This window comes from Bombus huntii, chromosome 11 (genome assembly GCF_024542735.1).
Source record: "Bombus huntii isolate Logan2020A chromosome 11, iyBomHunt1.1, whole genome shotgun sequence".
NCBI lineage: Eukaryota > Metazoa > Arthropoda > Insecta > Hymenoptera > Apidae > Bombus > Bombus huntii.
In genome coordinates, this window is record NC_066248.1 from 2435822 (window position 1) to 2463161 (window position 27340).

A 27340-nucleotide genomic window follows, 5' to 3' on the forward strand; every position below is an offset into this window, starting at 1 on the left:
AATAATACAGAAAGGATAGTATATAGCTTGTCGAAGGTTCAGTTGGAGAGTTACCGATTTAATTAATCTATATAATGCAAATTTATGGACTCTAGTACTACCTTTTTCTAGTATTCTACGTGTTACCCAAGTGCTCTGCATAAATTACGTACGATAAAATACAACCGTGATTAGGATACGGCCAGTCTTAATTAAAAAGCGACGAAACCGATTGCACCCAAAGGACTCGCTTGAAAAAATCCAGCGCAATTCATTACCCGCGCCTTAGGTAGCAAGGCGGGGGCTTCTCGTAAATTGGCCGCTTCTTATCCGAAACGCTTGATTTTTTTCGCGCGATTCTATTAATTTTACACGACGATGTTATTTCGAAAGGGGTCAGAAGGAGTAGTTGCACGTGCACGACCGTGCCGTGGTCATTAATAACATTTAATCTCCCTTGCAAAAGCGTCGGCGTGCGGGGGTGGGGAAACGGAGTGAAGGGAACCGGAGGCCGGTCGCTTTCCAAGAGGGGACCATTATCTGTCCACGACCGGCCTCTAATTCGCATAATTCGGTTTAGGCCCACATTAGGAGCGACGTTTATCCGACGCTCCTGTGTCCGTAAAATCGCGCCCATCGCTGGCGGCCCTGGAATTTACGAGCATCGTGGCCACATGCTGGTCGAGACCTTCTTTTTTTTCCTCTTTTCTCTTTCCTTCCTGTTTTCACGTCCTCGCCTTTCCCGTTTGCAAAAAGTACCTGCACGAAATAAAAGAAAAGAAGCTGGATAGCGGCCGCGATACGTAATCGGCCACCAGAATTACGAGACGCAGATATATCGATAACAAGTATCGGACAGGTGAAGATGCAGATACATCGATAGCGTATCGGTTATTCTGACTTTTTGTATCGAAAATTATCGGTCTTTTTTCTGGTTATATACTAGCTCTGATATGTTTGTTTTGTGATTCCGAGTATGTCCGATGAACGATTTAAATAATGCGAATCTACGTAGTAATAATATGTAATATATAATTATCGATAGCTCGATATTAATTACGTGGATTAATTAATCAGTGATCGTAGCTGTCGATATTTTCATCCAGTACGAATACCTGCAGAGCGAATCGTAGAGTTTTAATAGTCACGTTGGAAGTGGCACTATATATACTTAACTGTACATGGAAATGGCGCGTTACCAACTTGCACGAAATTGTTTTCGGAGAAGGACGCGTAGACGGAGGATTGGTCGACGAGTCGAGTGTCAGCCACGTCCGGAAAGATCGTATCGCGATTCGTGATCTCGTTTGCTCTAGTTGGTCGCAAAGTGTAGCGTTACTCGTTTTGTACTTGATCCGATACTATGCGAGGAATCTATGGTTCTCGCGTACTTGGTTTGGTATTTCGTGTCTTGTCCCTTGTCGGGTTGTCTATCGGCAGATTCTTGTTGCTTCGTTGGTTGTTACAGTTTCAGTGAAAGGTGTAGAAATTGATACGTTTGCATCCTAGGTATTTGAAAGTAAGTAGCTTTTCGTAAATACAATTTCATATTCGACTATCGACAGTTATCGATCGTTTGGATAATTTTTTAAGAGAATTTATAATATTTGTTTCGTTCGAAGAACACAAACATTTTGTGCTGAAAAGAACCGCCCCTACTCTATCCTATTCGTTACTCGTTTTCTTTACTTCCGAACAATTCCTTTGGTCGATGAAGTATATTACGCCGAAGCACTTGCCGGTACAATATTAACGATCCAAGTTGCAGCGTAGTTTCCCTGGGCGTTTCGCTGATTGTTGGCATATTCAAAGCGCGAAGAAAACGGTTCGAGTGGCGTAACGTTTCTCATAGAGTGCGTGTCGACGCTGGAGGAAACTAACCTAAGATCCGACAAGTCGATAGCGACGGTCGAGAATGGTTCAAGTTATTGATCATCGTGGCAGGAGATGCAACCCTGGTTTGCAGGTGCGCCGCGCTATTGCAACGCGCAACGCCGTTACTACCCCTGCGGGACTTTTCTTCGCTCTTGATGACACTGCTACAAAATGCTAACGGATCGTGCCGTTACGACCCAATTACTTCGCCTCTGCAACCGTATTCTCCATCTCGAAGCTCTCGTATAGCGTAAAATCTGTGTTTGTATCGACGACACGAATTCGTGAATTATCAGGCCGTAACGCGTGAAATGTCTGTATATCGATATTTTAATTTCCACGCTTTTCTGTATCTCATCTTTATTGTTCGATTTCGGCTGTGTAAACCGCTTTCCATACGGTTACGAATAGCGTGTGTGTTGGTGTTTGCAAAATGAAAAATGCATCAGCCGAGCAGGATGTGACGACAAATTCTTGGTACACCTGTATGGCTTTTTCTGTCCACACAAGTGTGTTGAAGAATGCGTTATTGTTAACAGACGGATCTTTGAACTTTGACAGCCGGCGGAACATTGTACGACTTTTACACAAATGGAATTCATTCCAGAAAACTGGTCTGAATTTATATTCGATAATTATTATCAATCGTCATCCCCGACGATTACAATTGCGTTTATGAATGACCAATTGATCGCGATTCAAATTAGGAGATTTACTTTCAAGAATTACGTCTCGTACGTTGAGTTGATCGGTTCTTTTTTTCTTCTTTCTCCTCTTTTTAATTATTTTTTCTTTTTTACATCTATACGAATCGCAAATCATACCGTGGCGTTAGTTATATCGATATCGAGCATCGATAGAAGCGAGTCTCTATTGATAGACGCAGTAACGAATAAAAAAAAGCGCGTATTAGTACGATTTGCGAACTACGTATTTATTCAGCTATTCAATCTTCGTTGGTAGACTATTTTTTCAATAAAAAATCTTTACAAATACAACTTGGAAGCTATCCCCTTATTTTTCTACGATATTTTCTATGCTAACCTAATTACAAATAGACTCTAAATTTTATACTCTAATTCCGAGATAAACTCCTTAATAACGATCCGATCTTTGATAGTTTAGAAAAAGAAAAAAATAAATAAATAAAAAGAGAAGAAACATGCGCCGTTTGTATCGTAGTCGTAATATTATCTTTCATTACTGCACGGCAAATTTCTCTGTTACACGTTATTATCGTGTTTTGCATGATATTTCATGGATTCTTTTCGCTCGGCGACACAAATCTCGTTCGACGAGTACCTAGACCTTCGTACGTATAACTACCATCCCTGGCGACTTCACGTCTATCTCTTCCTCTTTCTATTTCTCTTCACGACCGATTCTCTTCGTTAGTCCCGTGTCGCTTCGTGCAATAATAATATTCCACTGCCAATTATACGCACTCTCTGACGCACGTTACGCATAACCGACGCTCCACCACGACACACCGTGGACATATATTGCGTTTGGACGTTTCTAGACAGGTTCCATTATACCTTTGACGTGGTGGCTAGCCGGCGGAATAATTTCAGAAACCAATTGCGGTTTCGCGTTGTCCTTTCTTGCGTGATATTATCTCTTGCGTCAAAATAGCAATAATCTCAGTTCGTGGAGAAGTTTCGCCATTCAGAGCGAGGGGATTACCACGTCGTCCTACGTATACGCATGCAGGTGTATGCCTTATGATTGAAATTTTTCTTCCGAATAGGAAACCGAGCTAACTATGGATCGCTAACTGTTAGCGTAGTAAATGAGTCGAGCAAAGTTCTAGGAAACTAAAGCTGTGTCTCATCTTTGAGAAGGAAGGTGCTGTTTTGCCTTTGTATGGAAAAGGACTGTACGTGCTTTTAGCGTTATATTCTGTACATTTAAATGGCGGGGAAAATCTCTGAAACGTTATATAAATTGCAGTTCTACGATTCTGCAGATAAATGGAGCTCTATCGTAACGAAATAGAATAGAAAAATAAAAGGGTATAATCTTTCTTCTACGTTTGATATAAAACATATAAATCTATTTTGTTAAATACGTTGGTTCGAAGATCGAACTTGTATTAAAAGATCACCGAACAAATGCGTTTGGCAGAGTAACGTGAGATCGAATAAGACGAAGGTGTTCCGTCCTCCGTGAAAACATTTCAATTTCCGTAACAGTAGCGTTTCTGATTTTCGATACGGCAGAGAGAAACATTTTCGAGAGTTTATTCGACGCGTTGTTCGATTTTAAACGATACCACTTCGATTTTTCGTTCTGACGGAAATGTTTTTAAATTCGTGTTACGTTTACCGCGGTATTGATCGAGGTCAGGAGACACGTTTCACAGTCAGCAGTGCGGTCTTTATCGATCTCTCAGCTCACTCTTCTTCGAACGCACTTCATTCCCGAGCAGTTTTTTTCTACCCGTCTTCTCTTCCTTTAATAGTCGTTGGAGCCGTTGAATAAAGGACGAGAAGAAGACAAGAGTATCCACTGAAAGGACGATAATTACGATTTGTTTCCTCTCGCATGCGATAAGATACGCGACCGAACGAACAGATGCTTTTTTCGTCCTTTCACTCTTGCAACTTGACTGATTTTTTCGTTCGATGAGAAACAGTCGTTACAACGAGAAACGTTTTACCTCGTATCAAGCCGAGTTTATATTTTATTATATATTTTCGAGTTACGTTTATATTTTCGACCGTACCGCTGCTTGAACAACGGCCTGCGTTTACGTTAAATTCATTCACCGTGGTGTCGCAAAAGTGTTTTAAAATTTATAGAAACTTTTTACGAACGTATCGCGCGTGTTATCCGAAACATTTTCGACGATATTGGTAAAATGTGAAACGAGTCTGAAGATACTTATCGCGAACGTACGTTTCTCAGAGATTACCAAAATACTTGAACGATCAAAAGGAAGAAACTTGGACATGTGTGCAACGAAAGAAACGAAACGCATCGTCCCTCGGACTCGTTAGTTTTATCCGTTCACAGTTTTTTCTCAAGATGGTCGTTTCAGACAGACTGCACAACCACGAGAAGTCCGGCGTTGTCGTCTAACGAATGGACGATAATTGAAATTTCTTCCTCTCCATGGAACGGTCTCTCTTCCATGGTTTCTCTTCCGTTCCTTTCAATTTCCGCCACGCCGTTTCTATAATACTTCTACGGGCCAGCGTCGCAGCTCGACGGTCCTCCCAAGAAACTGAACTGCTTCGATATAGCGAGAATTTCCTCCGACCGTTCGATAGTTTTTACCCTCTCTTCCTCTTCTTATGTTTCTTTCTGATCGTCAGATTACGGTCTCCGTATTTTGTCAAGTATCGAATCGGAAGTTGTCGAACGTCGTTGAAGTTTCCTCAGCTTCCATGACGTAGTTGCCTTAAATTCGACGTTCGTTGTTGCGCGTTTGTACTACGATAACTCGATAATCCGAACAAATGGTACTCGTTCGTCGTGCGAATGGCATTAATCGTGTCGCAGAACAATACGATAATAGTCATCGACTGATCGAGCATTATTCGTGTACAGATTGGAAATCGCTTTATGAGGGTAGAGTATTCATAAAATCACGGGTTGAACGATGCGAGGCAACGGGATAAATGGTAAATATCGTCGAGTCCAACGAGCGTGATATTTAAATACAAAATGTGGCGGAGGGTTACCGTCATAATTTTAAACGAATCTGTCACGGAGACTGCATCGAAAAATCATCGATTTACGTTTCACGGATGAAATGCGGTTGAATCGGCGTCGGCCCTGCTCCCCTATTAATCTCGACCGACTAATTATTAATTAGCCGAGGATTAACTGGTAAATGGCGGGTGGCGATGCAAGATTGCCACGTTCGGTGTGTTGTTGTTGGCGATCGAGAAGTGAAATCCGTAGTTTTCGAACTGGAAACGGGTATTTCGTTGTGAAACGAGGAGGGTGGGATCAAACTATCGTCGATGTTGCGAAAACGCAGTTTCAGTTGCTACGTAGAGGAGCTGAAACGAGAGAGTTATGATATTACGCGGAACTAATTATTCGTATCGCTGTTGCCGCTAACGAGACGTCGTTAACGATTTTCTTTCTTTCCACGGAATAAAATGTTTAGCCAAACGTAACTATTTGTCGACGTAAATAACTCTGCGTCATTTCTATTTTCCTTTTAAATGGTAATTTTTCTTCCTAACGGAATTACCGTATCTTTGTGAGATCTTATCGTTGCGTTGGACACGATGCTCGTTTCGTCTTAGACGTTCGGGAGGATATCATTCGTCTTGAACTTCTTGCGTAGTTATTACGTTTTTCAAACGGTATTCGTTTCATGAAAAATTAATTTATTCGAACATGTGGAATTTAGTTTGGGTGCACGCTATATATTCTGTGGAACACAGAGTCCACGGTTTCTATTGAACTTGCATACAGCGTATGCATCGCGAGAGGGGCACTTTGCCCGCGCGAAGGTTCGATCTCGGTTAGGGAGCAAAGGGAAAATCGAAATTCTCGAAGTTAAGAAGTAGTTTATAATCTGGTTATTTATCCTGAGATAAATACTGAGAACGATGACACAGTGGGCGTATTGTTTCGCGTTTAACGCATCGCACACGTGCCCTCTGTAATTAGAAAATCGCGCAACAAGTGTTTTATACTCGATAGATTTACAATTAAATTGCAAGATGTGCAACGATTGCAGCGTATTCGATCGAAGGTTATTTAATTCTACATTGAGAATTCTATATGACAGAATTGACACACCTTCGCACTAACTTGGTCGAATAATTCTATAGAAAGATAATACGTAACATACGATCTTTTCTCGCAGATTTTCAAACAAAATCCTAGTCCTAATAACAAAGCACGCGCGTATCCGCGAAGAAGGAAATCGGTGGAATTCAGCTGCGATCCAGGAGAACGCGAAACTCTCGAAAACGGCTGGCGGTTGTTGAGTTTAAGAACGAAGTCTCGATGAAGTCAGCACGGCTGTCTGTCTCTCAACTATCCGCGTTCGTCTAACCGAGTGACGCCGACGCGACGGCCTTTGATTTTTAAGGAACGTGCTGCTCAGCACGAGATAAGGAATTTTCCGTCGTTACATCGTAGATTCATGGCGCGCTGTTAGTACGCTTCAGACGCGTAATATCGTTTCGTACGCGAGAAATCACGGGAAACGTTTCGAGAGCTGGCGTAACGGCGTCAATCATTCGCCAACTCGAACGAACGCGTTACGATCGCGATTTTCACCTCTGCAACGTTACCGATTAACTGACATTAAGCGTTGATTTCTCGACGAACGGATTTTTCCCCTCTGCGAATATTTCCGTGGGGATATTCGATTACGCCGCTCGACGTACGGAATCGTAGACGCGGAAACGCGATATTTAATTCCCATGTTGAACAGTTGGCCGAAGAACGCGTACAGTTATGCTAGATACGTACGCATCGGGCGCGACGTTGGAATGTAATTAAGAAAGAAGGCGAATCGTGTGTACCATTGTGTGTCAATTACATTTTCAGCGGCCACTCGTACGACTTCCGGCAAGCTTAATTGTCTCGTTGTTCGTTTGGCGATCATCCGTATTTAGGTTACGTGTACGGCGTGTTCATTCGGTACGAAGGTCAATAATGGCCATCGGTAATGTTTTCATCTCGACGTCGGGTCAAGATCGATCGTTAAACCGTCGTTAGACGCAGTTGGAATTTTCATGGGGCGTGAAACGGCTTTGGGGGGAAACCGGCCAAACGATTTCGATCTATTTTTCCACCCTCCTCTTGTCGTTTGCTTAATTACGCCAGTATTTTTGCCAATGACCTTCGATCAGTCTTGTTTCTCTGGTGCAGAAACCACGGAGTAGCGGTTTCCATCTTCGTATCTTTCCAGCGAATAACACATCGTCATAACTTGGGATTATATTTAATGGAAGAAAAGAATATCGAGTATTTAATGATTTTAACACCGGTTCGCAACCGGACCTCGTCGAAAATTGACATAACGTACGTGTATATTACGTCGACGTAATCCTTACTCCATAACTTTTATGCCACTCTTACTTACGTCTTTTCACGTGGCTACTATCTCCACATAAAGATTCGATCGTAACTGCTTCGATATAAAAAGTTCATTTCTCAGTCTAACCTCGCATGTATGCATAATCATTCGTTATAATTACAACTCACGTTCCTCGTACTTTAGCGATTCTGGTTCCCGCAGGATCCTTGTTATCGTAGATTTAGACCAACAGCTGATGCCTTCCGTATTTTTCTTTTTTTTTTTTTTTTATGCAAAATATATCAATATTCCGCGGTCGTAGGACTTCGCTGTTGCCGACGGTAAGCTTACGATATTTCATTCCGTGCATTAAACGAGCAATAAAAGAGCTGGAATGGAACGTACGTAGGTTCGGCTGGAGCTTTGATATTGTGCATAGGCAGGAAATTGCGATGTTTTCGTATTTAACCGGTTCGCTAGATTACGCGTTTTCAAATCATATCTTTATTCTTGGATGCATTATGCGTTTCGTAGCGGAATATATTATGCAAAGTGGCGTGCACCGACCGCTCGTAAAAGATTTATCTTTCGTCGGTGTTTTTTCTTCCTTTTGTTTTTCCTTTTTTTTTTCGTTCTTTCGTTGCAAAATTCGACGGTAGCTATAGGAAATCGCGTTCGTTGAGAACGTTGCGTGAGATTGGCGATACCGTGGTGAACACTGGGCCAGGGTCGAAAAGCGGCTAGAGTCCTTGAATAGTTGAAATAATTAAGAATTCTTATTACATTATACTTAAACAGTCGATTATCCACTGTATCAATAAGCCTCGATATTCAGTGGCCTCGTATTTAATATGGTTATTTATCAGTTTTTTTTTACTAAATATATATGTTTGCAATACGAATTTGTAACATCTATGTATATTTGCAGAATGGTTTCAAATTTGATCAACATGATTATAATCGTCTCTTGATTACAGCGCCAACAAAGTTTCAAAATGTTCCGGAAATTTGTAGAAGTTAGAAAAATTTGTAAAATCGGCAGGAACCGAAGAAACGATAAGGCAGAAACTAGGTCGGTCGTTTGTTCCGAAAACTTGCGACAGAAATGTATCAACCCGAGAGCATTAACCCATTGGCCTACACGCTATCTGCCGATCGCGCGAGTCATATAAGCAAGAAGTTCGGTCGCGCGCCGTGCCATTCATCTGCTCAGCCGTGTGCTCGAACTGCCGCAAAATGTATGCTTATGACATGTATATTTAGGGACTACAAAAGGAATTGTGAAATAATAAACAACGTTTGGGGACGAATAGTGCCAGTACAACGTTTTAAGACGTCTAGGGCGTAATCATGATCAATTGATCAATTAACAAAAACAATTTATTATTTCACAGTGGATAACGAATCACTAGCAATTTGTAAATTACCACGAGTCATACTTGTGGGTTCCGTTTATGGCACAAATTCTTTACAACGAGTCTCGCTCGTGGTTATAGGCCAAGGTGGGTTAAGCGGGCTACACTCGCGTTTCTATCGTGCGAGAGAGTACGTTAATGTCTGATGTTTCATCGTTAGCACGTTTTTTCTAAATGAGCTTTCTGAATAATGGCGATAGGAATTTATATTCGAATATTATCGTTGAAAGGAAATATTATTCACGAAATGTCCGTTAAAGAAAACGAAACTCGTTATTTTATCTCTTATTTTTTCTCTTCAAACAAGAAAAAAAAGACACATGCCTGCGTACGAAAATTGCATTACGTTACGACGGAACTGCGTGCTTCGTAAACAGGCGAAAAAAGCGAGGGAGAAATGACGCGGGATAGGAAAAAACGAGTGAAATTGAAGCGAAAAGAAACGATATATCGCGACGAGATATTCGCGAACGTTTATTGTTTTCGTCCGTGCGAATGGACCATCGTTTCTTATTTCTCGCGCGATTTTTCTCACGTCCATGCTCGCCCTATTATTATCCAAACGGTCCTTCAGAGATGGACGAAGCGTTATCCTTGCTACGAAGACGAACTTTCGGTCGGAATTTTCTACCCGTATCGTTCTTTCATTTCACTGCAACTTCGTTTCATATCCGGTACATCGATTTTCGATGGAATAATGCGAGGGACTGGTTTTCGGCCGATGTCGTCGCTGTACAGATGGTCGTCAGATCGTTCGAGATCATCGTTCGACGTCTTAACCTACCTTATCAAGATGAAAAATCATGAGAAAAATTCTCTCCTGATCTTTCTCGAGTTAGCAGTAATTTCAAAAATGTTGATCGTTTACAATAACTGATTCGAATAACGCTACCTTAACCTACCTTATCAAGATGAAAGATGATGAGAAAAATTCTCTTCTGATTTTTCTCGACCATCTTGACAAGGTAGGCTAAGGTAACGTTATTCGAGTCAGTTATTTTAAACGATCAACATTTTTAAAATTAATGGTAACTTTATCGTTAACGGATAAATTGTTGTCTCGAACGAATAATCGCTATCGATGATTTTTCAGTTACTGTTAACCAGTATCGATAACGTATCGATAACGGGCTTCTTTTTACTTGTTTCGCGAACGAATAAAAACGACACGAACTTCTCGAATCAAGTTCGATCCAAGGTGAATTTCTTAACTTAATCGAAATATCCTATTGCCTTAAGAAACTCTACCTTATCCTATTGATCGCGAAAAGGAAAGACGTTGGAAATGAGAAACGGAAGTACGAAAGGAAAAGCGAAAATTAGAATCGCCGCGAAATTCCTTAGGCGGCGTCGAACGCTCGTTTCTTCGTCCGCCAAGGTGAACGGATACGTATCGAAAGCGAACGTAATTGTCATCGAGACAAAACGTTGTTATCGGTCCGTATAAAGTCTCGGCGAATGCGCAATGATTCATTTATGAGGTCCGCACGAATAGGCGATCGTATGTGAAATCAGTCGATCATTTACGAAAAATAGCGGTCGGGAACGCGAAAGAGCCACAAAACGCCGGGAAAATGGTATCGGTAGAATTCAAGGGCACGGATAATGGTAGCGGGGCGCAGAGGTGAACGTCGACCGCGAATAAATCGCGTCTGAACAATTCCGGGAAACTTCGTGCCTCGTTCTTTGCTTCGAGTGTTTTAGAAACTTTGGAAAAGTCGATAGGTTCTACTATTCTTCGCCGTTTTGTTTCTCTTACGGTTATAATAATGTAAACCAAGAACAAGAACTGCAGGAAAACGAGTTTGACCGTTTCGCAATTTCACGACGAATATCTGATATTATGACAAGTTGGACGTTTTAAATTACAGGTTTTTGTCGCATAATTGACTTTAACAATTTTACAATTCCATACGAAATAGCAGAGCGAGCTGATGTGTGATTTATAAAATTTATATGCGTAGAATTTAACTTGTCCCATTATCGTTAATTTATCGCTAGACTGCGAGTATTCGTGTAAGCGTATATTTTTACGAACACGATCGAAAAAATTGTGTAACTGGATTCAGATCGTGTTACAGAATTTCGGAAATTCTCGTTCGACCGCCACGAAATTTCCCAATTTTTGCCTCGTGCTTCTCTATACCAAGGACACACCGACACAATCTGAAAGAGCTATCTATGTAAAACATAGCAACAAGGTCATTTGTAGAAACGTGGGGGCGCAAGATACGTAGGAGACACACGTTCAAGCGCCGGATAACCGTTACAAAGTCGTTATCTCTTCTTTTTCGTGTATCTCTCGAACGATGGCAGCGCAAAACGTCAAAAACACGTCGATGTTGCAAGGCATTCGGATGTCTGCCAGCCAGGAATAGAGGAGGTACTTGCAAGAGCATCGTAGAAAGGAATACGAACACCGGATTCCTTTTCCGGGAATCTGGGAATCCATGGAATCTAGCGATCGTTCGCCCGTGTGAATTCCACGCGGGAACACACACGCGTGCGTACACGCCGTGGAAAAGATTTACGATCCTTTTCCAGTGGAAAAGGAGTGGAAAGCCGCCCTTGCAGCGTGCCCACGGGACTAGTTATCGAGCCTCGGATCGAATTTGAATAAGTATTCGAATAAGTATTCAGTGGGATGGCACAGAATGTGGAAGCAGTTTCGCGAGAAAGGCCGTGGATTTTTCAGGTTACGACGTCTGTCGTTCACCTTGCGGACGTCGTCGCCCTTTTTCATCGCGTTACGCGCGCCATTCAGAACAGGTCGTTGTTCATTCTTACGTTCTAAGTGCCGTTTACACGGTGCTAAGCCGCTGCGGCGATTCCGTTGCCCGAGGATAACGAACGCGAAACCGAGGTTTTAAAGCTTCTAACTGGCGGTGCCGCGGGTGGTCCTCGAGTTGGCCAACTTACGAAAAGGAAAATAAGACGAACGCGAGCTCGAAGATGATGAAGTAATTGCTTCAAGAAAAACTCTACACCTTTTCTTTTGTATATCCGTGACCCGGAGACCGCTGTTACGAAGAGAATAGAATTTAGTGGAAAAAATTGAAAATAAGGAGAGGTGCGTGTTTCTTGTAGCCTTCAGCTAGAGCTACACACTAAGCTTAACTTTTCGGTAATGTCCTTTGCTATAAATATATACGAACTATCATATTCTTATTGTATCGTAACACTGAAAGAGCGAGGATCTGGATCGGCATACACTATACCTTTACTTATTTCAATACATTTTTCTATTACAAATTCATCCACTCGTTTCTCATCGTCAGTCAACCTCGACACAAGAAAAGAAATTTTCTCACGATTTGACGCTAATTTTCCTCGCATCTATCGAAGCAAGCGTTTAAGACCGTCTCGAATCTCGTATCGAACTTGCCTATCCTTTTCAGTTGGCCAGTTCGGCTCAACTTTTGCCCATGTCCATGGAAAGTTCTTACTCGGCACACGGCCGGACGCTCGGTTGAAATTTGGTGAAACTTAACGAAGCGATGTAAAGTTGCGGGCTGATAAGAACGAGCAATTAAAACCGTGAGGAAGGAGGAAACTCTTATCAGGGCCACGTATCCTCATTGTCGCTCTGGATCCATAGCGTTTGTCAGGGCCACCGGTATATCCTTCGTGGACACGATATGCAAAACGTTAACCCACATTTCACTGATGTATAAATATTTATCGGCGAAGAAGCCAGTTTCGCCGAAATTAACCGAGTCTCGCGGTAAATAAGACGCATAGATCATCGGGCAATCGGTGTCGGTTACTGTCGGTGATTCTAGGTGATGGTATCGGTACTGTTGCGTCCTTGAAACGATACATCTTATTTCAGCGACGAACGAAAGCTCAGGATGTCTGTGAAATACCAGTCGACGTACTCGTTGACGTCGGTCGAGTCAAATTTTATCACGTGCAAGTTGTAAATGTAATTCGATGTTCGCGTTAACTTTCCAGTTGAACGTGCAACTATGACAGATGTTGGTGTACCTTTATAAACTTATTTAAAAGATACACGCGGTTGTTTGTCTGGTAACCGAGCCGAATATCTGTTACTTTGTTCACTGATGAAAATGGTCTCCGGCGAATATCCTTTGAAACGTCGCAATGATGTAAATTACGCGTTGGTCGGTTTTGAGGTCGGTGGTCACTTGGACACGTTGCCCTGTTGTCCCTTTGTTGGCGGTTCTGTCTTCTTTGAAGCTCTCTGTGGCACGACCGCGTAAAACCAACTGCTGGAATTCGCGCAACTTATCAGCTGTCTCTTTGCTTTCCCCGAACGTTCAAAAATATCGCCAGACTGGACGTTGCACGACTCGATCTCGCTTTCTCTAACGTTCGTTGTACAATTTTATCGCTTCTTTTCGATACGATGGTATTTAATTGCTGAATGTATTCGATCGACTGTTTTTATTAATAGACCGAAGAAAAATTACCAGTTGAAAGATTAGAAGCTCGTATTAGTTGGATCAAGATGCGCAATTTGCGTTGCAATTCCTACGTCATACATCGAACGTAACGGTAACTGATGGAAATAGACAAATATCAAGTACTCGAAGTTTACTTGGCAAACTAGATGGAGAGATCGAACAGCTGTCAATTTTATGGCAGCAGGTAATTTCGTGAAAACGATTCCTCCAATGACAGTCCATGAATCTAGCAGCTCGCTTTACGGCCTCGTAAAGTCCGAGTTTAAGTTTAAGTTTCATTATCATCGTCGAACCAACCAAAGAAAGTATCTTCCCTTTATACGTTCGTTTTCTGCCGGTTTTACAATCGAGCAATTTCCAAACGATCGCGTACTTTAGATCGAACACGCAATTTCCTACGGAAATCAATGTCCAATCGTGTTTCATCGTTGAAGAATTTCGAAATGACGCCGCCTCTTTCGCTATGCGTGATTTAACGCCGGGACTTTGTTTCCAGGATCGTAATAAATTTCTCGGCCACGTTTTTCTTTCTCACCCGTTGTCATCTAACGTCGGTTAATCCTTCGCAGACGGAAAGCGATAAATTTAAAGAAGATCCTTGGAGGAAGCCAGCGTTCAAGGTTGTCGGTTCTTTTTGAAAATCCTCCGAGTCTGTTGATCCTTGCCTGGTGCGAAGCCCTAGACGGTTTTATCCACGTTTTTCTCTTCTTCGTTTCCCCTGTGCTTTCATAAACGCGAAATGATAGAGAAAGAGCCGAGATCGTCGGAGGATGTCGGCAAATTTTTTAGCAGCAAGACTAAGCAGCGCTTGCAGGGAAATAAAAAGAGAGGAAAATGAAAAAGGAAGAAACATTTTTACCTATTAAAACGGCGATGTTAGCTATTATACGTCGTTATTTTTTCTTAAAACAAGAAACTTGCATCGAAGAATTCGAGGTTTTTGCTCGTGCAAGTTCTAGTATTTTCGATTCGATAAATTGTTCGGAAGTTCCTATATTCCTATAATCCTCGGGATTATCGGCTTTTGCTCCCATACATCGTACGAGTGCTTAAAAAGCTAACAACTCGTGGGAACAAGTTTGAAGAACGGATACGAAAGAGCAAAATTTCACATTTCCATTCGATGAGAATTCGAATTTAACTTCTAATCCTCGCGTTCGTGGTCAAACTTTCGTCGTCTTTGCCTTTAGAATTTATTTCATCCAGAAAATTCTATCTCTGATAAAATACAGTTGATCGAAACAGTCAATAAGTGCCGTCGCAATTGTGTGTACACGGCGTATATGGACAAATTTCATCCGATCGTTTACTTCTTATCCAGCCGTTCGGAATTTCTCCAGCAAGGGACATTGTTCTTTTGTAACGAACGAAACTCGTTGATCGATCCGCGAGGAAGCCACTGCCATTGTCCATGGGATCGATATCCGTGAGAAGTTTGATGACGAGTCGCGCATAAAATGGAATTTCGTTCGTCGAATTGAAATTTAATCGACACCGTTAATCTCATTATCAGTCGACGTTGTTTTACGTTCTCTTTGTTCCGAGCTTGCTTCATTGTCTTCGTTCTCACGTATTTTCGATTTGCATAATTACAATCCCTTCATCGTTCTTCTCATGACACCACGTTCTCAAGGTCCCCTTCTCTTTTCCGTTGTGTCGATTCTTTTCAAATGCTTTGCTCGATCGCAGAAAAACAAAATCGAAGATTTTGCACCGGTGTATTGCCAGCGGATAATCGAATCTCGTGATTGGCCGAGCACGTTGGATACAGTTTTATTCAGCAGGTTGGTCGAGTTTCATAGCAGGGATGTTAAAAGACGAAAGGGAAGGAAAGCGAATCGACGTTTATGTGCGCGTCCTCTTGGCACGTTTCCATCGTGTACCGTTGAGCATCGAGAGAAAAGGAAATAGCGCTTTCTGGGTGGGCCTTAATTAACTTGTTCCTTTGCATACTTGAATACGCTCGAGCGTGACTACGTTCGCAAGTTTGCCGACGCTGACTTTCATTTATCGTCGCGTTGAAAATCGTTTTAATTGTCTCGTTTGATTTTTATCTTTGCTTCGTTAGCGTAGCGTCGTCGGTATCGTTGCTTCTTCCGTTTCCTTATCCAGTTCAAAGGTTCGGAGAACGCTTCGACTTTGTTCGTTCCTACAATGACAACTTTAGTTGCCAATAATGGTAATACAAAGGTCAATATCATTTTTCTATTTACGTAATAAATGTTTTTCAAAGTGATGGAATTTATGGGGAAGATGAAAAGAGAACTTGCAATTTGGATCGAAATATCTCGTCACGTATCTGGAAGCATAAGGTTCGCGTATGGCGAACATGCATGTTAATAGAAGCGAAAATTCAAGTTTCTGGAAAGGAGCGAAACGAAGCGTTCCGAAGGGTTTCGAGTTTTATAGCTTCGCGACCTCTGCACGAAATTGCCCTCTTTCTGTTTGCGCAAGCTTTCTTCCGCGTCTGATTTCCGCAGATACTCACGTACTTTTTTACCAAGATTTTTCTCCCGGCGGCACTGAATACACAGGCGGAGTCTCTGCGTGATTCACGTTGTTTGTATAGTAAATTAATGCCCTCCTAAAAGACGCCTTCCTTTTTGTTTAAGAGGATGCTTAGATTAGAAATTGAAAGTATATGTTTAACGGAGAACGCCTCGTGTTATCACAAAAACAGGGAACATAAATATTTCTATTTAGACAACGATTCCGCGTTAAATGTGAATTTAAATATTTGGAAATTCGTTGGTTCGCGTTTTAAAGTCGAATTTCTTGCAAGCGGTGAAGTTTAACGTTCGAAAAAATTTGCATCTGCTTTTAGATATGAGATAATTTTCGAAAATATTAAAGAACACGCTTTGCATTCGAAGGATACATATTCGGCGACGTACAACTAGAAGGATAACTGAACAACGAGACTTCACGTAAATCAGCAGCTTCTGTAATTTCGTTTCATTACTCCAATTTCAGTATCAACGCGAACTCACGTGTTATTTCAACTTTTCGTTTCAGTTACTTTTACTTGATTCGTTCTATAGGTTTTCCAAGCGCGATAGGACAGAGCGAAGTCTGAAAGAAAACGCAAACATCTTTCCGTCTAACTTGACATTATACTTGCAAATTCCACCATATACATCGATGTGCAAATTTTTCATCCGATAAACAAGCATTGCGATAAGCATCGCGTAATTAACAGCGACAATGAAAATATCACGTCACGTGTCATGGTTATTGTTGAAACGATTTATTTCGCATAACTAAACGGCAAACAGACAATTTCCTAGTCATCGAACGATCGTTTCTTCTTGAAGGGCGAATTTTACGCAATGCGATTTGAAGTAGCTCGACGTTTAATCTAATCTAATCGATCGTTACGTTTTCGTTTTTGTTTCAGATTGTCAGACCACTCGGGAAACAATGGCCTTCGATTCTACGGGAAATAAAATTCTACGGGCCGTCTGAGATTCCGGGCAACTTTCGCGACCAAAAGGTATTAGTTCCTCGAACTCTTCGGTTCGCCTTCGAAAGTTGTTCGAGTGGTGAACAAAGAACAAGAAGAGGAACCGTTGGACGAAGGACGACGAGCAAACAAAAAGGGAAGAAAGCAGAAAGGAAGGATCTTGCCAATTACTGCCGCTCTGGAATAAGGTAAGTCAACCGCGTTTTCAAATTTTCAACAACTTCTCTGATATCATCCGAGTAACTACCGTCAAGCCACCCTTTATCCTGTTGTAGAAAGTTTGCTTTTTCTCCCTCCACGATCGGTATTACGTTTCTTATCGGCTATTTTCTCTCGTGGATTAACGTTTTGTCCCGTTCTCGCTCCTGGCTCGTTCCCGAGACTCTTACGGGTTTCTTTAATTGAAATTCTGCGAATTTCTTTGCCTTTCTTCCACCAATGGTAATGTTCGTGCGTTTCTTTTCATAATACAGATACAGAGATGGCGTATTTTATACTTTGCTTCTTACGCCACGATATTGCGAGTTTCTTTCTGTTGTTGATTTCAATTATTACGAGAAAATGAGAATTATAAATTAATAGAAATTCTTCGTCGAATATAAGAAAATCGAATAACAACGATTTTACCGAAATACTCGTAAACGGAACAAAGTTTCTCTTCTTACGATATAACATGGTTGTGATAAAGTTCTTTCAATCGTTACATCGCACTTTTACGCATCGTTCGAACGTCTTTGCGTTCGCGTATCGTCTGCGCGAATTTAATCACGCGAGTTTAAGGTCTCGGGGTTTAAGATCGTGCTTAAGAGAGGAAAAGCTTGAAATAGCGCAACGAGTCTGCGCCGAGGGACAATCTCGTCCTCTTGGGTTTCCGATGTTGACAACTATTGACTCCATTTGTCTCCCTCGTTGTCCCATGTATCTTACTTTATGCTAACGTTTCGCACGTGATGTTCCAACGATAGCCGCTGTGGGTCACGTTTCTTACGAGTGCACTTAAGCTGCAAGGCCTCCCGCTCACGTATAAGAATTTGTCGCAACGCTGGAATTTCATGGTCTTTATGAAATAAATCTCCGCTAAGTTGATTTTGAAAAGTCGACCGGCCAGCTTACGCCTCTTCGCAAACACTGTCAGCGTCTTATCGCGTTTCTGCGTCATTGTATTCATCCTGGTTGATTTACGTTTTATACTGTATGTCGAAGCAACATTTAAAATGCTATTCTCCGATGATAAATTTATTAGCAAGGGAAAACGAACGTTATATTTTAAATCCGATGTTAGAATCCTCTCGTACGATAATTTACATCGTAATTCAAGTACAACGTTGTACTCTTGCAACATGGTTTCGCTGTAAACGCGAACCGAAAATTTAAATATTTAAAAATTTGAATACTAAAAAATTGGAATGTTTGAAAATTGAAATGTTTTACGAAATTGAAAAGTTATAGGTTGCGGATTTCTTCTCTTACAATTTTGTTACATGGTTTACCATGTATTAGCTCGTCCGAAAAGATTCTCTCGTTTTATAAGGACACAACGGATGCACGACATTTTCCGTTTTATATTATTTTATCGAATTACGTATGATCCATTTTGTTCTATCAAAATAAAGATCACAGCGTTCGGCAGATTAGCTTTCGTGTTTGTATAAAGATGCGTCGTTGTAAAAGACGGCTCTGTAAAGGAAAGACACTAATACGAATCGCATCGTATCACTGGTAAAACGTTTTCAATTTCGGTATCCGATCGATTCCATTCGCACGATAGAACACTCGAATTCGGATAAGGAAGTTTCGATCTAGACAACGGAGAAGCATTAGTTCTCCTTGGAATCGATTCGAATTAATTTCACAGTTGCTCGCCTCGTGCAACAGCGCTCTAGTTTTTGGAGTTTCTGCACGTTCGATGTCCTTCCCCTAATGTACGAGACCCGAGGAATCCAGGGATTCCTCCCTCGGGATTTATGCAACATTTTTGCGGCCGCGTATTCCGGTTGTTAGTTCTGTCTTAGCTAGTGCGGTGGAAGTGCCAAGCGAAATGGAGAGCCCTCGACGATCTAAAAATGATTTCCACCAGCCAGAAAATGCTTCGTTCTACATCGTGGTAGGATTATAATAGAGTTTCTGAAGCAAAGAAATCGAGAACAATTTAAAGTATCTTGTATTATCGCGACGTTTCTCGCTTCCCCTTCTGTGGCAATGTTTTATTTAGAATATTCGCGACCTTAACACTAACTTTACCAGGCCTTGTCAGATGTCAGACGAAGAATTGACATAAAGTTAGACGAACGAAAGAAACAACAATGAATATACAATTTTAAATTGATAAAGTTTTAGACCGGTCTTTTGACCAGGCCTGGTAAAGTTAGCGTCAACCAAACGATAAATTGCTCTTCTAGTCGGTACAAGTATCGTTTTCTTGGTGATTACGAAATGAAAGTAACGAATACCATTGAAACATTGAAAGTTGAAAATTTCGAAGATAGCAGTAGGATTAAAAAACGTATGTAGGATTCCTCAAGGTATGAGCGATTACAGCGAAATACATTTTCTTCGAGTTATAGATATCGCGAGTGATTTTTATCTATTCTTTTATCCAGATCGTTTTGACGAAGGTTATACGAAACTTTATCTTTAAATAAGATATACGCAGTTAATTGCGATTAGATTTGCTATAATGTATTTGTGACAGGAAGGTTTCTTAGAATCTTAGTCGATCTTGAGGTTGTTCGACGAAACAATGCGCTTCTCGATTTAACTTATTTAAGCTTCCCGATCTTTTGATAAAAGTGGAAGTGCAAACACGAATAATACAACGTAAAATGATATATAGGAATGATTAATGATCACGTAAGAATTCACAAAATGGTACGCGTTGAAACGAACTGAAATTTTGTCGTACTTGATGATATCAAATGTCACAGAGAAATAATTCAATCCTCGTTACCGCATTGAAAAAATTTGCACATTTTTAGAGTTTCCTATTATATGTAATTCCCTATTATATTATATTATTATACTCTTCAGCGGGAGTTTCGGTATTCGAGAGCTTGGATTACACGTTCCAAGCATGTTAATTAACAAAAAAAACTATGATAATTAAAACTTGCTTTAACGAAATTAATTAGGAATAATAATTATATTTCAAGCTATGTTTGAGATATTTGACAGACAAATCCAACGAGTTAGTAATTTTGTTTGAATAAAGTCCTTCTATAGCGTAACTTTACGCTATATTAAATATTAGATCTCAGAATAGACCGCGATAAGAAATACTCGAAGACATTGATTGCACATTGAGATATTTATTTTTGATCGTAAAGCGGTAGATTACACGGTACATAGATTAATTATACGTTCTATTTTGCTTGTTTTGCTCTTCATAAATCGGTCAATTTAAAAAAAAAAAAAAAGAGTTCTATTCGACGTTTTGAAATCTCGCATAAAGTTACACACTCGATATTTATTATAGAGGAATTTTATTGAAATTTCAGAAGGTTTCGTGCAACACGCGTAATATATTTACAGAACATTTCTACCAACGTTGGAATACTTTCGTAAGCTACACAATTGCCCAAGCGAATATACTTTCCGATTATTTTTATCGAATATTTGATTTATTTATAAGTTTCTTCTATCAGATCCACTTACCTCGGATACGAAATTGCAGGAATTCTCGATGAAAGTAGTTTCTACCCTATGGAAAGGTATCACGGTACAAACTTTGTTCTTCTCCAAGTTTCTGCAATTCATTTCCTTCGCGGTGCACCTGCAGACTTGTACACACGTACACGCGTATTCTGATCGATTTGAGAGACTCTTTTCAAGTAGAACAGACTTTGAGATTCCTGTGCTTTGCATCCTGCTTTCAAATATTCCTATAGAACCGATATCGGATGTTTGCTTCGCTATATATCTGGAACTATTTTTCTTTAAAGAAAAGTAGTTGAGAAAAATCGACGCGAATCGAATCGGTTTTCTTGCCCGCAAGTTCATATGGTTTAACATCGCGATACTTGTTCATCAATTTCGAGAAATGATCGTACTTCGCGAGATTAATCGATCGTGAGGTCGTAAGTTTCTTTCGAGGAACGTTCCGTAGCAGTCACCATTTTTCTACGACGTCGACAGTGGAAAAATACGTTTCCGCGAGGGAAATAATTACACTGGTTTTAGATAGAAATTGAAACGTACTTGTAGATATTTTATTCTTTTATCAAAGATACTTGTTCGAAATACGTTACATGTAAAAATGATGTTTTTCCTTATCAGAAGTTACTGGTAAAAATAAATTACATATAAAAATCATTCCTCTCGAGATAACTGCTTTATCTTCGATAAACCTATGCTTCCTTAAAACTTACAAAAATTAGAATTCCTTCGAACTATTATTCATCTGTTTCGTAGCGTATCTGTACACGTGTTTGCTCTGTCCTTTCCACCTGTACAAGAAACTATCTTTTCCAGAATTATTTTACAAATTACACATCTTTTATCTTATCTGTGTGTAAAGAAAGAGAACTACCTGAAATCGAAGATTCCATAGAAAGATAAATTTACATACGTTTAACTTGCGTGCCTTTCTCTCTATTATCTTTATTGCTTCTTTCTTTCTTTCTTTTTTTTCTTTTTACTCTTCTTTTTTTACTCTTCGTGAATGAATTTTTCACGACTGAAAGATGGATAATGATTTTTCTCTCTTCTCATCGTTCTCTCGAAAATACGTACTATGCGACAACCACTCCTATTATACAAGAGATTAAAGTATACATAACTGCAACAACATTGCATAATCCATTGGATAGACGATCGGTGCTTCATATAAGCAGAACGTGTACTTATTCGTTCGAGCCTGTTTCGAGTTTGTTTCGCATTGGCCGTTATTCGAAGCAATCTGAATGGAACATACCGATGCAAATACACGTTTGCACGACGATACGGTAGCCTGTTTACGTTGAAGATCGCGTTAAATAATCGTCAAGGCAATTCGCCGTGTAAGTTAATGCGAGCATGCAAACGAGCGGTGCACACTGTGCAAGTAAACAGCCACGCTATTAAGATAGCTGGGGAAACAAGAAGCAGAATCCACGAAACTCACGCTCTACTTGCCTCGTATATTACATATAAGAGTCGGGGAAAGGAGGGGGGGGGGGGCGTTAAACGTCACACTCTCGTCACCACATCGTCACAACAGACCATCCCCAAATTTTCCGTTAATCGATGTCCCGATACTCGATCGTTCCACGTATCTACATATTCGGTATTTCAATATACCAAACGCGTGCTGTATCAAAAAGGAACAAACTGTGCTATTGCCAACGTTACAAAATACAATCGCTGTATTACAATAAGTTTGCATAATGCCATAAAAATATGTTTGAAAGAGTAAATGTAAAGTTTACATTGATATTCCGAAAGAGATATAACAGTACCAGGTGGAAAGTTCTATTTGTTCGGTCAAAGTTTGTAGAAATGGCCGAAAGAAGAGACGCGATCCGGTCGCGTGATCGCAGAGAGATAGACGCCTGATAAAATCACGTACCGGTACACGGCGGTATAAATCGATTCGTTATGTGGGCAACGGGTATCGATTATTATCGTACGGTTCGTGCCGATTTATTGCCGCTAGAACGCCCCGTTCCTCTTTGTTGGCGCCACTTTCTACAGGCGCTGCCGTGTGTGCGTGCACATCGCTCGTCGGCCGACTCGACGCGTTTCCTACGAGTCGCATTAATATTTCGCAGGTATGCGCCGTTGATTGCGCCGCTGTCCAAGAAATCCCGATAACGAGGAAGCGCGACTAGTACACGGAAGGACGTGCTGTAATCACTCGTGAGAATTTTCATAGGAAAACGTAATCGCGTTGAATTTCTCGCGGTCGTGTTCGCGTAAGCGAGTGGCGGAAAATTTTCACTGTTAGTGCCGTTTTTGATCGTTCGTTTCTTTACCTTCTCAACGTTCAGCATATGCGGACGTTGTCGAAATTACATCCAGTTCCATCCATTTATCTGAACACAAAGAGATACTATTGTTCGAATCAGAAGTCGTGGATAGCCGGCAGAATCGATGAACTTCTATTATATGAACTGCTTGTCTCCGAGGTCGGATAAATGGGATTCTACTCTAGTTGGAGTTTCACAATGGTAACGATTATTGACTGATAAACTTTCTTATAAGAATGGAACATTCTAGTGAGTAACAGATTGCGGATACCTATACGGAGTTCGTATTTTGGTGAATTAAATCAAAGAAATGGACTTTGAGCAGAGATTTGTTTCGCATACTGTACATCGTAATAGGTGAAGTATTCCATTTTGGATATTTTACGTAGGGATTAGCGTTAAATGCATCTTTAGGTGTTCGAAAAATGAATCAAATTGTATGTTAAGAAATTGGGTAATTTTGGAAAGTGCCATTTTTCAGTAGTTGTAAAGGAAGTCGCCATCTTGTGTTTCCGGCCACAAGTCATATTTAATCCTTGATATTTAACATGCACACTAATTTCCGGCATCTCTGCTTTGCATAGAATTTACTTCATTTCCGGCACTGGTTCGCAAGTCGAGCGTACCATACAAGAATATGGAAGAGCAAAAATTTGCACAATTTCGAGTTACCATTTTCTACTGTAAGAATTTACCATTATTACCAAAAGCAGTTTCTGCTGCTTCTGCTACCTTTGACTCCACCAGAGGTAAATAATTGATCCTTTCTCTGGAAATTGCTATGCACCTCGCTCGTCTGCGACATTCAACAAGTTGCTTTTTACCTTTAGTCTATCAACTTTTAGAGTTCCTTTCCTAAAGTAATTACACGCGCTATGGAACTACGTATATCTGAAAAAGTTGTTCGAAATTTTTACATACAGTTCCAATTGTTAAGTTTGATAATTTCTTGATACGCTGGTACGCGCACCTGTACCGTACTACTATACTCATCTGCTACTTATACGTTGGTACTCGTACCTAGTTATTTAGTATAATCGGCTTCGTACGTATACATAGGATAATTTCGAGTTAAAACAAATAATACCCAAGATATTATCTAAAGAATAATTATCCGCTATATTATTATTTAATATAATATACTCTGCGGTAGAATATGTGAAATTGAAATTTATGTCTAAGATATTTGATAATTATCCTACGCGTGTTTAATATCTGCTTGCCATTTAATATCATACATTTACTGTCATTACCGTTTCTTATATGCCCACGTAATTCTACGGTATTATCACTTAAAATTAAAAGTTCTTCGTCAGAACTTTACCTTTCTTGTTCACTTTCTTCCAACGAGAAATTAGTGCTGAAGTTTGCATTTAAGTTTGATAATATCGCTTCGATATCTTTTATAGTCGTACGTCGATGCTGTAATATTCTACCGGAATCTACCGGATCAAAGGGTAGTGCGCTAAAACGTCCGTTGAACAGCATAGCCGTTACGTTTAACACACGTTGGCGTTAAGTCTTGGCCGGCTCTACCGCATCAATCATTCAGGACTCTTCCTGCCTACGTGCTTCTTTTCCGTCTGAATAACTGCTCGCAAATAATTTATACGGTTAGCGAGTAATGGTTTCGAGCTAGTACAACATTACCAGCTCTCTTGTCTCGAGAAACTCTGATCCCTACTTAGTTGTTGAAACATCGTCAAACAATGCATACGGCTGTCCTGTTACAGTCGATAGTTTTATTTGCGTTCAATTATGTCCGTTAGCGAAATTAGTGTAAGTGCATTTACACTGACGCGTTGAATTTTTCTATTGCACGAAATGAATATACAGTGAGATACAAAAAGTATCTGTACACCATTGTATAATTATTACATAGTAGTTAGAAAGGTTTCTTAAACATTTTGTTCGTAATTTCATGAGAGGATTAGGGACTGGTAATTGAATAAATAGTTTAGAGAAAGTTAGAAGAACGACATCATAGGTAGAACGAAGCGTCCGTAGTAGACGCAAATTTGCATTCTCCCGCATTCAATCGTAAGGTTACAGATACGTGAATCTACGTCACTCGCATGCAAAGCGTTGAGTAGTAGAGATTGTAACCTATTGTCATGTAATTGTTCGCGTAAATTCGTTCAACCTTTAGCTGCTGCGATTTCGCGAGCGTCTTTCAACGCTGACTGTCGTACATCGTCTAACGTGGTTGACAATTCGTTAAGAAATTTCATTTTGTATCGAGCAATATCACGACATTACGTCCACATTTAAGCAACTAACGTATCCCGTTCCAGCCTTGTTTAAACGTGTTTGGATCGTTTGTACATTTGTTTCGTCAAAATGATAAAAGTAGAATCGTAATGTATTTTTAAGAAATTTCAGTTTGTATTTTAGAATTTGAAAGTTTTTGTTAACATCGATTTAAATATCGATTTATTGAAAAAAAAACTTAGAAGATAAATCAATAAATGACGTACTTGTTGGGACGAATCATTGGGGTGAATTAGTCCTGTAACAAGAATGTCGATACGTTACGCAACTTGCTTTCAAAGAGAAAATGAATTATTCGAAGGAAGCTAAAGTTACATAAATTCAAGTTTTCGTAATAAATAATATGCAAATATGGCCTACGTCTCTTACCTCGCGATAGTCTTACCTCATAAGTAAGGCATTTACACGTTGTTTTAATACTATACGTAATCGTCATCTTAACAGACAATTCTCCATTTTATTCGCGTACACCTCGATTCACGTCTCAATTAATATTTTCTAATATGTTCCAATTTACAAATTACATTCTACTTCCACGAATGGTTTAAGATATACGGGCTCATTTTTGCAAGAGTACAAGTCGCTTCGTCACAAAAAAAGGTCCTTAAAGATGTCTCATCGAAGCTTCGTTTGCTACATCGAATTACGTCTTCCAGTTCGCGTAAAAATAACGAAAAACGTATTCTTGGAAATACGGGTTCGTCGCATTATATTTCGCCAGTTTTTCGCGATGAAATACGAAATTGGAAAACTCGAAACTCGAGCATATCGAAGAAAAACGTAGGATATTATATCTCATCGCGAATAACTTTTTCCAACGGCGGGTAAACGAACGTTTGGCCGGAAATAATTCGATCTCCTCGGTTCACCCGAGGGTAGAAAGCAAAAATCATGCTCGTTCAGAATCTGCCGTGAAATTGCTGCAAGTAGCGTCGCGGATAATCAAGTTGGGCCGTAATTCGTGTTGTGTACGACGCTCCGGCGAAGTGAAAACGATGCGTCGCGCAGCAACAAGTTCATACGTTCGCTCGTTCGATCGCTATTCAACCGTGAGCGCGCGACTGAGCCGAGAAACCTTGCCTACGGTTTGTGTGTAAGTTTAATTAAACTGCGCGCAGAAGAATGTTCGTAAATTAATCTAACTTCATGCCGGGAATCTACGCCGATCGAATCTGTTTCTCCCTGTCTGCCGATCTCTTCCGTTTAATTAGCATCGTTCTTGTTGCTATCGATACTACGTCTTCTATTAAATTGTAACGTGTTTGCATTTTTTAGATTCAGACAAAAGTTTCCCATTTTATTTTATTTCGTTACATGGAGATCGTAGAAGAAAGAGTGATCTATGATGTCATTTACCATGATAGGCTAGACTGCAAAAAGTCGACTGGCTTCTGCATGTTTGTACATAGTTAATTAATTTCGATATGTTCTCTAATTGGATGCTAAAGGAGAACGATAAACCGACAGATAACGATTCTGATAAAACATTCTACGCAATATGATAAATTATCGTATCTATTTCGGCTCGTTGAATTTTTATACTCTTCAAAACGGATCTATTGTAACAAGGAAGAATAGAGTTGCTGATTAGTGTCAATTGTCTGTGTGTACATTCAGCAAAATACGAATTGATCTCTAATCTATTTCAAATGGAACATTTTACGCTAATTGCACGTTCATCGATACTTGACAGAGTCATACGATTACGAGCAACGTATTTTACAATTTGATACTGTTTCCTTAAAAACATCATTGGTAGATATATTTTGATAGTAAAATATCTTTTATCGAAATTTGATTAAAAATTATCGATCAGTCATGAATTGATTACATCGGAGAATTTGTAACGTAATAACACCCATGTTTTGAACTGTTTGGTGTACAAAGCGAATAAATTACGAATAAGGCAGCGACTCGAGTGGAACAGTTTGTCGTGGAATGTTGGCAGAGATATCGAAGAATCGAGGAAT

General features: G+C 40.2%; 1 protein-coding gene across 7 annotated transcripts in view; it reads left to right on the forward strand.

The window, feature by feature from the left end:
- Positions 1-27340, forward strand: part of LOC126870976 (uncharacterized) — a 137333-nt gene that overhangs the window by 22938 nt on the left and 87055 nt on the right. For all 7 annotated transcript variants that reach the window (XM_050629255.1, XM_050629254.1, XM_050629256.1 and 4 more), the window contains one exon: positions 17092-17345. The gene's annotated coding sequence lies outside the window, so the exon portion shown is untranslated. The remainder of the gene's footprint in view (positions 1-17091; positions 17346-27340) is intronic.